This window comes from Rattus norvegicus, chromosome 1 (genome assembly GCF_021556685.1).
Source record: "Rattus norvegicus strain SHRSP/BbbUtx chromosome 1, alternate assembly SHRSP_T2T, whole genome shotgun sequence".
Taxonomy (NCBI): Eukaryota; Metazoa; Chordata; class Mammalia; order Rodentia; family Muridae; genus Rattus; species Rattus norvegicus.
In genome coordinates, this window is record NC_141534.1 from 146,574,476 (window position 1) to 146,587,280 (window position 12,805).

Here is a 12,805-nt window from a genome sequence, read left to right on the forward strand (position 1 = left end):
CCTTTCTACTACCTCTGGTGGGTGGTGGGGTGGGAAGGAGATTAAAGCATTTAAGAACTCTTATTAAAGTAGGTTTGGAAGAATCTAAGCCTACGAAGGCTCATTCTTTCTTAGTTTTTTTCTCGTTAGCTGGTTGGTTGATTGTTGGGGTTGAATTTGGTTGGGTTTTCTGAGACAGGAGCTCACTTTATAGCCCTGGCTGGCCTTGAACTAGCTCCAATCCTCGTTCCCATCACTCAGAGTGCTGGGGTTACAGAAAGAAGCCACCACATTGTTAGAAATGGGTCTGGAATATCAGCAAAATGACCACACAATCCAAAGCAAAAAGCTTGGAAGGACGCGTGGCTGAAAAATCAACCAAGCAAGTACAGCCAGCAGGAATCCCACTGGGTTTTCATCCTTGACACAGAGGGGTCGTTTTCCTCGCTCTGAGGCTCTGAGCGGTTGCTCAGAGCTTGGCCTCGTGTTCTCGTGGGATAACCAAAAAGCCGAGTGGTTGATAAGCAGAGTGTAAAAGTTGAAACAACATGAAATCTGGATTACATAGCAAATGTTAGCTGTTAGAAGGCATTTTTGCCAGATGGTGTCTCTGCTGATTTTTTTGGTTAGGTTATAGGCCTGTCCCTTTAAGTCAAGAGCTCACAGCCTGAAGAATTTGGGCAAACTCTCTCCTACAGCAGACAGGTCCCTGATGGGAAGAATAAACTCCCAGGCAGAACTCAGAGGGGTGGAGAAAAGCAAACCCAAACTCGAGACAAATGTGGCCGTGTAGTGCCAAACCCATATACGGATGCTCCAGCAGACAGAGTGAGGACCAGAGGTGTTAAACAAATCCTCTCTGTATCCCTTGCAACGTCTGGCTGAGTTACAGTCAACTTCTCGATGCCCTCCAGATGGATACCCTGTAACTGGTCTATATATTACAGTAGCACTCACTACTGGGGAAAATCTTAACAGATTAGACTTTCCCTGCCTGGCCACCAGGAATGTGTGTCCCCCAGTCGAAGTGCACTCTCTAGGAAAAGATCTCTATTTCCCCCTGAATCCAGCCTCATTGATGATCTGTTGTCCACCCAGCTCACTAGTGCACCGTTTGCTGCTGATACTGAAACCTCTATCCAGTCCTTTAACCGTGTGGCATTTTCTTTGTCTCGTTTAACCCTTTGATAGAAATTACAGCACATTTCATTTATGGTCCACATAGTTCCCAGCGGGGGCTCGCTGTTTGTAGACGAGACAGCATGCAGCTCAAATACCCTGCTCAGTTTGGCTTTGGGGATGGGGAAGGGAAACTGTGTGTCCCCCTGGTGCCCACAGGAGGAGAGTAGCCATGGTGCTATCAGGTCAGAGTTGAAGGAAGCAAAATAAAGCAGGTGACTGGACCAGAGAGATTGTTAGGGGACTAAGCTGCAGCAAAAGGTCTGCCCACTGCTGGAGGATGACAGTGAGGACAGTCAGGCAGTGGTGGAAGCACAAGGATACCACAGATCTCTGTGAGTTCGAGGCCAGTCTGGTCTACAGTTCCAGGATAGCCAGGGCTACACAGAGAAACCACATCTTGGAAAAAAAAACAGAGAGAGAGAGAGAGAGAGAGAGAGAGAGAGAGAGAGAGAGAGAGAGTGCAAATAAACTATAGAAGAAGGAAAGAGCACCCAATGGGTGACAGCTAACCCATGGACCCCCAGCACAAATCCACTAACTCTAAAACGTGATGGAATAGCCAGCCATCATGCTGCTGCGGCCTCCAGGGTCTTTCATCCCAGTAACTATCATGAGGCCCTGCCACAGGCGAGTGGAAACTGAACAGCCCAAGCTGTGTGGATAGCAGCAACAGTAGCAGTTGTGGGAAGCCACCGGTGAGAAGCTGTCAAACGGAACGAGTGTTTTGATTTTCAGCTTCACTGAGCTTTAGTGGACAAAAAGATTGTGTGTGTTTAAAGGGTACAACAACATGCCTAATACCAACATTTGAGAGGCACAGACAGGAGGATTGCCATGAGTTCCTGGCCAGTCCCAGCTACTTAGTGAGTTCCTGGTCAGAGAGAGGTTCTGTCCATAAGAAATAATAAAACAAAAATTGGAAATCAATAAGCCTGACAGGGTGTCACACCTTTAATCCCAGGACTCAGGAGGCAGAGGTAGGCAGATCTCTGTGCATTCAAGGCTGGCCTGATTTACACAGTAAGTTCCAGGCCCACCTGAGTTACTCTGTGAGACCCTGACTCAAAACCAAACCAAACCAAACCAAACCAAACCAAAAAACAGCATGCAAACAAAAACACTAGGGGCCAGAAGGGGCACCTCTGCTCTTCCAATGGAGAAGAGCTTGGTTCTCACCACCCACAAACCGATTGAGTGTAACTCCAGCTCCCATGGACCAAATGCTCTCTTCTGACTTCTGAGGACACCTACACGTAAGTGTACACACACACACACACACACACACACACACACACACACACACACACACACAATTAAAACTGAATCTTGGGGAGAAAAAAATGCCAAAACTTCCCAGGAAAATAGAGTTATCAGAGAGTAAAGGAGCCAGATGTAGTAGATCTCTGAGTTGAGGGCCAGTTTGGTCCATGGAGGGAGTCTCAGGACAGCCAGGAATACTCAGAGAAATAGAGAAATCATGTTTTGAAGGAGAGAGAGAGAGAGAGAGAGAGAGAGAGAGAGAGAGAGAGAGAGAGAGAGAGAGAGAGAGAGTGTGATTGAGGGAGAGAGAGAGAGAGAGAGAGAGAGAGAGAGAGAGAGAGAGAGAGAGAGATCTCATTAAGTCTTTTGCATCTTGGACAGTGGAAAAACCAGTGTTGAGGGCGGTGAGTTGACAAAGAGCCAGAAGGTGGCAGTGTCTACCCAGGGAGGGGCAGGCACTTTCACTCTTCCCAGGCCAGAGCCGCCCCACATCAGTCCTTGCAAAAATCCCAGCCTCCCAAGTCTACCCCTAGGTCTGGCCTCACATTGGTCTGCCTGGCAGAACAAAATACCGGACGTGACAAAGGCACAGGTGGTGTGGTTGCCCCCTGGGTTTTAAGATCTAACAAGTCAGGGCTGGAGAGATGGCTCAGTGGTTAAGAGCACTGACTGCTCTTCCAGAGGTCCTGAGTTCAAATCCCAGCAACCACATGGTGGCTCACAACCATCTGTAATAAGATCTGATGCCCTCTTCTGGTGTGTCTGAAGATATCTACAATGTACTTATATAGAATTAAAAAAAAAAAAAAAATCTAACAAGTCTCTTCCCATGAGCAGTGGGGCTCCAGAGTTCTGCCATTGGATCCTGGCTGACCTCCCAGCACTGGCTGGTTCCTCAGGCCTTCCCCTGCTCCCAGCTCATCCTAAACTCAATTTCAGCTTTGGCTGAAAACTTAAGCAGCAGAGGCAAACCACCCCCAGTGTGGTGTTGTTATGCCTTTCATTCAGCGTTGAAGAATAAAATTATGCCATTTGCAGAGAAGCGGATAGAACGGAAGATCACTGTTGCTGGGAAAGCAAGCAAACAAGCAAACAGACTTAGACTAAAGCCAAGCAGAGTCATATGGTGGTTGGAGCCTGCGACCCTAGCACTTGGGAATCAGAAGGAGGCTCAGAAGTTTGTCAGCCTTGGCTATGTTAAGTTTAGGGCTAACTTGAGATATGTAAGAGATGCTGCCCATCCCCACAAAACCACCTAAACTGACATCTTGTTTTCCCTCATGTGCAGAATACATATATGACAGTAGAAGAGGTGATATGTGAGGGGAGGCAGTACCTAAAGTGAGGGTAGGGGTGGGGCAAGAGACGGTAATGAGAGAGAAACAAATACAGACGTTCTCTCTCACGTGTGAAATCTAGATTTAATTCTGTGTGTGCACACGGTATGGAAGCAGAAAGGCAACAGTCTGTGTGGAGGAAGAGGACCAATGGGAGGAGGAAGGGAAAAGTGTGAGCAAAGGACAAGGATGTGTGTGTGCGCACGTGTGTCTCTGTGTGTGTGCGCACGTGTGTGTGTGTGTGTGTGTGTGAAAGAGAAAGAGAGAGAGAGAGATGATACTTTGTATGATAAGTAAAAAACTTTTTAAATGTTTCAGATAGTAAATACAGTATATGTATTTTATTTATTTGGTTGTTCCTTTTTAAAAGAAGTTGTATTTATTTTGTGCATGAGTATTTCACTCCATGTGTGTGTGCACCTCATGAGTGCTTGGTGCCCTGGAAAGTCAGAGCATCAGATCCCCTGGAACTGGAATTATGAGTGACTATGAGACACCACGTGCGTGCTGGGATTCAACTTAAGTCCTCTGGAAGAGCAGCCAGTGCTCTTAACCACTGAGCAATCTCTCCAGCCCCGTTTATTTGTTTTTTTTGAGACAGGGTTTCTCTGTGTAGCCCTGACTGTCTTGGAACTCACTCTGTAGACCAGGCTGGCTTTGAACTAATAGATCCACTTGCTTGGCGTTTATTTTTATTTATTTTTATTTTTTTTAAAGATAGGGTCTCACTTGATAGCAGCTCTGGCTGACCTGGTATTCACCATGTCGTTCAGCCTGGTCTTGAACTTATAATAGTCCACCTGTCTACTACTCTGGAGTTCAGGAATTAAAGGGAATTGCTACCACGCCTGCCTGTTAGGTGTATTTGCACAACAAAAATAGTCATCCTAAACTGACAGCTAATTGGAGCTAGAGGGATGGGCCAATGGTTAAAAGCATTTGTTGCTTTAGCAAGGGACCAAGCTTTGGGTCCCAGCATGCCCGTGGTGGCTCACAATTGTCTGTGACATCAGTCTGACGCCCTCTTCTGGCCTCCTTAGGCACTGCACCCACATGGTGCATAGACATACACTCAGACAGAAACACTGAGACACATAAATTAAAAAAAACAAAACAAAACAAAACTTGGGGTTGGGGATTTAGCTCAGCGGTAGAGTGCTTGTCTAGCAAGCGCAAGGCCCTAGGTTCGGTCCCCAGTTCCGAAAAAAGGAAAAAAGAAAAAAAAACTCTAGGTATGGTAATATATGCCTTTAATCTCAGCATGTGGGAAACTGAGGCAAGTGAAGTCTGTGAGTTCAAGGCCAGCCAGAGCTACATCGTAAGTTCCAGGACAGTCAAGGCTACAAACTGAGAGCCAGTCTGAGGGGGGAAAAAGAATGTGGTTCAGTCATTCAGTCATACTCCTGTAATCCTACAACTTAAGTTGTGGCTGTGGCAAGAGGACTGCAAGTTTAAAGTTTGAAACTTTGAGACTAGCCTTGGTTACATAGCAAGACCCTATCCAACCCCCTAATAAAAGTCAAAGAGGGAAGATAGGAAGAAAGGGAAGTTAGGTCGATGAGGTGCATCAGTGATATGGGTCCTTCCGGCCAAAGCCAGCAACCTGAGTTCCATCCACAGAACCCATACTGTGGGACAGAACTGACCCCCTAAAGTTGTCCTCTGACTGCCACACCCCACAAGCCGACTATGACATGAACACACACATACATGCAAAATAGTTAAATATATGTATAAAAAAAAATCAGTGCACCCTCTGGGCTGGGTTCTCTTGTTTTGCATCTCTCTCTTTTGACTTTCCTGTTGTTGGGGTCTCTCGCCACTGTCTTGCACTCTGTCCTTCAAGCAGCTACTCAGTTCCTCATGTGTGTAACCAGCTCTCTTCAACCGCGTCCTTGGCACTTCCCCTTCTCGGCCCAACTGGCTGATCGAGATATTTTCCCAAACAAAACCTGTTCTCACCCCGTTAAACGCATTGCAGACTTGCCATCTGGTGTCTATGTGGGTCTCCTGAGAAACTGATGAGTGGGCAGCCACAGCTGAGACGCAGATCGCCTCTCTGCCAGCTGCCAGGCTGAGAGGAGACCCACAGCCTCGGGGTGGGGGCCAGGGCAGGGGGAAAGGTGCATAGGGGAGCCTCCTGGCAGCCTGCCCGCAGCCCCCCCGAAACACAGGCCCATCTCTCTATTGTAGGCCAGATCAGAAGGGCAGGTCTGAAGGAGGAAACTGAGAGACATCAGGTAAAGTGACCAGTAAGTCCAGATAAGGAGGGACTCAGTCTGAACAGAAAGATGCTTGACTCAAGCAGCTTGAGGCTCCGAATCCGGGGGACCAGACAGAGCCGGATGGGGGTGGGGTGGGTTGGGAGATGGGAAAAGAGACAACAGGAAAATCCCACCTTTGTAGAAACCCTGAGCTTTTGAGGTCGGGTGCATCTGGAGCGGTTTAGGGGGAGGAAGTTAAAAGGCAGAACCGAAGGCTATACAAGAACACAAGCCAAGCCTGGCAGGAAACAGATGTCTTGCAGGGATCCATCTCCAAAGCAGAGGCAAGAGAGGGGAGGGGAGGAGTGTTCCTGGCGAAAACTGCCACTTGAGGAGCGCTCACCAGGCCAGGCAGGAATGCTGACAAGAGCTGACAGGAGCTGACAGGTATACCTGCTTGAGACGTGCGAGACATTGTCCCAGTGCTGCGGCCCACAAAACACAGCATGCAAGACTCAGTGATGTTACATTGTCTACCCATTTGAAAGGGTGGAAGAGCAGTGTGGGCTGACATGGGTCCACCATCCCAGCATTCCAGAGGGTGAAGCAAGAGGATACTCATAGTAGGCTAGCCTTGGCTACTTAGTGAGCACCTAGGTCAAAACAAGGACAAGAGTATGAACAAAAAGGCTGGGTATGGTAGCACACACTTGTAATCCCAGTACTTGGGAGGTAGAGACAGGAGGATGGGGGATGGGAGTTGTCTTTCACTGCACAGCAAGTTGGAGGCCATCCTGCCTTATGTTACAAACAGTAAAAGAGCAAAGGCTAAGCATTTTCAGTGATGGTGGGGAGGAAGCGGCTGGTCATGGCCTCTGTTTTCCACACCTAAGGAAACGGACTTTGAAAAGTTCAAAGGAAAATGACCCCATAGCTCTCAACTATGAGACAGAGGATGATTCCATATAATTTTCACAACCATTTTATTATATTTTAAACATCAATTTTTATATTTTAATATTATTAGTTTTTTGAGACAGGGTTTTTCCATGCCGCCCCAGCCGAATGGAACTTGCTCTGCAGACCAGGCTGGCCTTGAACTCAGAGATCTGCCCGTCTACCTCCCAAGTGCTGGGATTAAAGGTGTTTGTCACTGCTGTGCAGTTTATTATTTTATTTATTTGTTGAGACAGGGTCTCACTATGTAGCCCTAGCTGGCCTGGAGCTTTCTATGGACACCAGGTTGACCTCAAACTCACAGAGATTTGAGATTCACCTGCTTCTGCCTCCTGAGTGCTGGGATTAAAGGCATGCATCCCACACATATACACAACTATTATTATTTTGAGACAGGAATTTCATGTACTCCAGGCTGTCCTCAAACTCCCTGAGTTGGGAAGGATGGTATTGAACTTCTGATCCTTCTGCCTCCACTTCCCAACCGCTGGGACTATAAACGAGGGTGACCACACCCAATTTTCAGAATACTAGAAATGGAGTCTAGCACACTGTTCACCCTAGGCAAGCACTCTCCTATCTGTGCTACATTTCTAGACCTACACCACCATTTTAGGGGGATGTCTGGTGGTCTTTCAGTTAATTTGTTTTGTTCAATTTATTCACAGTCTTCTATTTGAGGAGAATATTTTAGCCAAGTGTGGTGGTATATATCTTTTAAATGCTAGTGTGTGAGAGAGGCTGAGGCAGGAAGTTCTCTGAGTTTAAGGCTAGTCTACACACTGAGAACCTGTCTCAAAAGAAAAAAAAGGAGGAAGTTTAAGGCCCAAAGGAGGTCCCAGGGCCAATGGCCGGAGCTGGGCCGACCATGCTACTACGAGAGGAGAATGGCTGTTGCAGTCGGCATCAGAGCAGCTCCAGCGCTGGGGACTCTGATGGGGAACAGGAGGACTCGTCTGGAGCGTGCCCAGCAGCAGCTAGAGGCATTGCTCAACAAGACCATGGGTATTCGTATGACAGACAGAAGGACACTAGTCAGCTGCTTCCTGTGCACCGATCGTGACTGTAATGTCATCCTGGGCTCTGCGAAAGAATTCCTCAAGCTTTCTGATTCATTTTCTGCGGGGGAACCCCGTGTGCTGGGTCACATGGTACCAGGACACCACATCGTTTCTATTGAAGTCCAAAGGGAGAGTCTGTCCGGGGGGCCATATCTCTGACCACGATTGTACTTCTCTTTGAGACCATTAAACCCTATGACCAAAAAAAAAAAAAAAAAAAAAAAAAAAAAAAAAAAAAAAGAAAAAAAAGTGCCCATGCCTTTAATCCCAGCACTTGGGAGGTAGTGGCAGGAGGATCTCTAAATTCAAGGCCACCCTGGTCTACAGAGCAAGTTCCAGGAGAGCTGGGGCTACACAGAGAAACTTCCTAGGAAAAACCACTCAACCAACCAACAAACAAAAAAGCCAGTCCTGTAATTAACATGCTTACAATTTATTTTTCTCCAATAGCCCAGGGTGTAGTTGATAGCTTTTAAGTATCTACCAAGGTACCCATGGCAGTGAGTCTGGCAAACTTCCCAGTCTTTTTTTTTTTTAAATATTTATTTATTTATGTATTTTATGTATATGAGCACACTGTAGCTGTCTTCAGACACACCAAAGGGGGCATCAGATCTCATTACAGATGGTTGTGAGCCACCATGTGGTTGCTGGGATTTAAACTCAGGACCTCTGGAAGCGCAGTCAGTGCTCTTAACCACTGAGCCATCTCTCCAGCCCCTGTTTTAATTTTTTTTTCTATTCTTTTTTTCCGAGCTGGGGACCGAACCCAGGGCCTTGCGCTTGCTAGGCAAGCGCTCTACCACTGGATTTGCCTGTTTGAGTCATCTTTTCGATTGATTGATTGATTGGTTGATTGATTGATTTTTTGATTTCTTTTTCCAGACAGAATTTCTCTGTACAGTCCTGGTTGTCCTGGAATTCCTTCTGTAGACCAGGCTGGCCTTGAACTCAGAAAGCCAGTAGACTAATCTTTGAGTCATCTTATTGGCTCCTGTCTAGCAGTTTTGCTCTGGCAAAGATCTGACTGGAATAATTTGAGAAATTGTGTTTGTTTGTTTGTTTGTTCGTTGTACTTTTGAGCCAAGGTTGCAAACTGCAATCCAAGCTGGCCCAGAAATCAACTACATGTCTCAGACTGGCCTTGAGTTCATGATACTCCTCTTGCTTCAGCCTCCCAAGTACTGGATTTATAGCCATGCATTACCAGGCCCAGCCTTATTCTCCTACTTAAATAACTAACTCACCATTAATTAATCTTAAGATAGGCTCTTGCCATAGAGCCCAGGCTGGCCTGGAACTCTGTATGTAGACAAGACTGGCCTCCTAGATTGTTTCTTATAACTCAGCCTCCTAAATGGTGGGATTTTGAGTGTGTATCACTGTACTGAGCTAACATAGATACTTAAATGTTTTATTTGTGTATACAAATGTGTTGCTTTCATGTATGTATGGGCATCATTGTGTAACTGGTACTGGCAGAAGCCACCATAGAATTAGAGTCAAAGAACTGACTGAGAACCAAAATGTGGGTACTGGGAATTGAACTGAGGTCCTCTGCAAGAGCAACAAGTTCTCTTAATTACGAAGCCATTTCTTCAGTACCAAGATCAATCGACTTTCTCTTCCTTCCTTCTTTCTTTCTTTCTTTCCTTCCTTCCTTCCTTCCTTCCTTCCTTCTTTGCAGAGTCTGTTTTGCAACCCAGCCTGACCTTGAACTCATGGCAAGCCTTCTGCTTCAGCTTCCTGAGTGCCGGGATTACAAACACATGCCTCTTAGCAAAAGCAGACATGAATTTTGAGAGATACAATTTCACCTATAACATGTTACGTGTTTGTAACGGCAAAAGGACAAATGCCACAGAGGCAGAGTTGTACCTAGCTGGTCAAGTGCTTGCCTAGTATTTATGAAGCCCTGGGTTCTATCCTCAGCACCTCATAAATATAATATGGAGGAGCATATAATCCCAGTCCTGGGGAGGTAGAGGCAAGAGGACCAGGAACCCCTGCTCATAGCAAGCTTGAGGTCAGATATGACTCTAGGAGATTGTCTCAATAAAGAAGTGCCAGTGGGGGGTTGGGGATTTGGCTCAGTGGCAGAGCGCTTGCCTAGGAAGCGCAAGGCCCTGGGTTCGGTCCCCAGCTCCGGAAAAAAAAAAAAAGTGCCAGTGGGGTGGTGGTGGCTTTGGCCTTTCATTTCAGCACTAGGGAGACAGAAGTAGTTGGATCTCTGTGGATTCAAGATCAGCCTGGTCTACATAGTGAGTTCCAGGACAGCCAGGGCTATACAAAAAAACAAAACAAAACAAAAACAAACAAAACCGTATCTTGAAAAACAAAACTATAAAAAAGTGTATAAAAATGCTGGGCGGGGGACTCGAGACCCCATATGAACAACAATGCCAACCAACCAGAGCTTCCAGGGACTAAGCCACTACCCAAAGACTATACATGGACTGACACTGGGCTCCAACCTCATAGGTAGCAATGCATATCCTAGTAAGAGCACCAGTGGAAGGGGAAGCCCTGGGTCCTGCTAAGACTGAACCCCCAGTGGACGTGATTGTTGGGGGGAGGGCGGTAATGGGGGGAGGATGGGGAGGGGAACACCCATGTAGAAGGGGAGGGGGAGGGGTTAGGGGGATGTTGGCCTGGAAACCGGGAAGGGGAATAACAATCGAAATGTAAATACGAAATACCCAAGTGACTAAAGATTAAAAAAAAAAAAAAATGCTGGGCGGTGGTGGCACAGACCTTTTATCCCAGCACTCGGGGAGACGGAGACAGGTGGATCTCTGAGTTTAAGGCTAGAGGGACAGCCTGAGCTACAGTGAGAAGCAGTCTCAAACCAACCAAACAACCAACCAACCAACCAACCAACCAACCAAACAAACAAACAAACAAACAAACAAACAAACAAGAAGTGTTAAAAGGTCAGTGTGTTGGAGCAGGCCTTTAATCCGAGCACTGAGGCGGAGTGTGGCTTGGTACTCTTCCGGTAAGAGGACAGTCGGGTTTATGTAGAAGTTTTAAGACAGAAGAGGTTACTGAGTGAGGCCCTGTCCTGTAGCATCCTCCTCCAAGCCCGTTCCTCTAAAAGGAGGATGTCGTGGAAGCTGCTTCTAGAAACATCCTTGTACCTGTACTTGGTCGCGCTGGTTCTTAAGCCGCAGGTGGACGTAACGTTTGCGCATGCTCACAGTGATTCTGTGGTAGCCTCGCTTTGTGGAAAAGCATAAAAGATGTTCGTGATTGGAGCTTAGATTTAAGGGGAGATTCTTAAAAAGGAAAATGAAGCACAGAACGGTATTGAAGCTTCGTAAGAATGGCCTCCGCGGGCACTGAAATGTTAGCCGCGCCGGGGTTCAGGTAACGGGGCTCTGAGCTGTTTCCTCATTCATCTTCCCATTCGGCTGAGTTTTCCACCTCTTCTTGCCAGAGCTTATGTTACTGTTCATAATAGAGGGGATAAATGACTGTCATAGAATACTGCTGGGGAGGACATTTGAAAGGAACTCTGGGTTCTATGCAGAAAGAGATGAAAGAGTTGGGGGGAGGGGGTGTTGTGGAAGCCAAACGGAAGGGGGACGGATCAGCAGTGGGATCTTGGCTTCAGGCCTGATGAAGTTTATGCCTGAGCTTCACTCGGAGAAATGAATACTTAGCTCATTTGACCCAGCTAAAGACTCATAAACAAGTGCCCGCCTGCTAGAAATCAATACGGTCCGGTGGACGGAGATGAGTACAGCTCTGGCCACTGACAAATGGGATGCTCAGTACTTGGCAGTGGCCTTTGGACAAATGACTGTGAGAGCTGGGTATATGGTGGTGTAGACCTGTAATCCTGGCACGTGAGAAGCTGATGCAGGAGGATCAAAAATTCAAGGTTGCTGGGCAGAAGGCAGACCACACCTCCAATCCCAGGACTCAGGAGTCAAGAGGCAAAAGGGTCTGTGTGAGTTTAAGGCCAGCCTGGTCTATGTACGTATCAAGTTCAAGAGCAGCACGGCCAAAGCTACATAGTAAGACCCTGCCTTAGAGAAGAGGAAGGAAAGAAGGAAGGAAGGAAGGAAGGAAGGAAGGAAGGAAGGGAGGGAGGGAGGGAGAGAGGAAGACAGAGAGAGGAGGAGAAAGAGAAAGTGGAGGAGGAGGAGGAAAAGGAGGAAGAGGAAGAGGAAGAAGAAGAGGAAGAGGAAGGAGAAGAAGAAGAAGAAGAAGAAGAAGAAGAAGAAGAAGAAGAAGAAGAAGAAGAAGAAGAAGCAGCAGCAGCTGGACAGTGGTGGCACAGGCCTTTAATCCCAGAACCGGGGAGGCAGAGGCAGGAGGATCTTCTAATTCAAGGCCGTACTGGTCTACAGAGCAAGTTCCAGGATTGAGCAGGTCTACACAGAAAAACCCTATCTCAAAAAACAAAAACAAAGAAAAAAGAAAAAAAAAGTGAGATCGTGTCTCAAAACAATCAATGCAGTACCCCAGTATAAGGCATTGAGTTGGCACTGTACAGAAACTAACAGCCATGCCATCCTGAAATGTTAACCGTCATTGTTTCCACTCTATAGGGGTAACACAATGATGAATATGAAAGGTCTTAGGTACATGGGCTTCATTACAGATCAAACCAAAGCCGTTTCATGCTCCATGCTGGCAAAGAATCTGCCTGCATTTGACCTGAATTTGTCCTGAATTTTCGAATAAGCCTGAATTAAAGAATAATGAACTGTGTTGCTTGGGAGAGGAAAGAAAGTGAAAGCACATACCGTCTGGTTTGTGGCGTGGTTACTACTGGCTGTTCTTAGTCAGGTTTGTTGTCAGAAAGAGCAGAAAA

At 46.8% G+C, this 12,805-nt stretch overlaps 1 pseudogene across 1 annotated transcript; it reads left to right on the plus strand.

The window, feature by feature from the left end:
* The first annotated feature begins 7,730 nt into the window (after positions 1-7,730).
* On the plus strand, positions 7,731-8,224 carry Naa38-ps1 (N(alpha)-acetyltransferase 38, NatC auxiliary subunit, pseudogene 1; annotated as a pseudogene). Its single transcript, XR_015655240.1, has one exon. The product of XR_015655240.1 is annotated as a N(alpha)-acetyltransferase 38, NatC auxiliary subunit, pseudogene 1 (transcript).
* Positions 8,225-12,805: the final 4,581 nt, after the last annotated feature.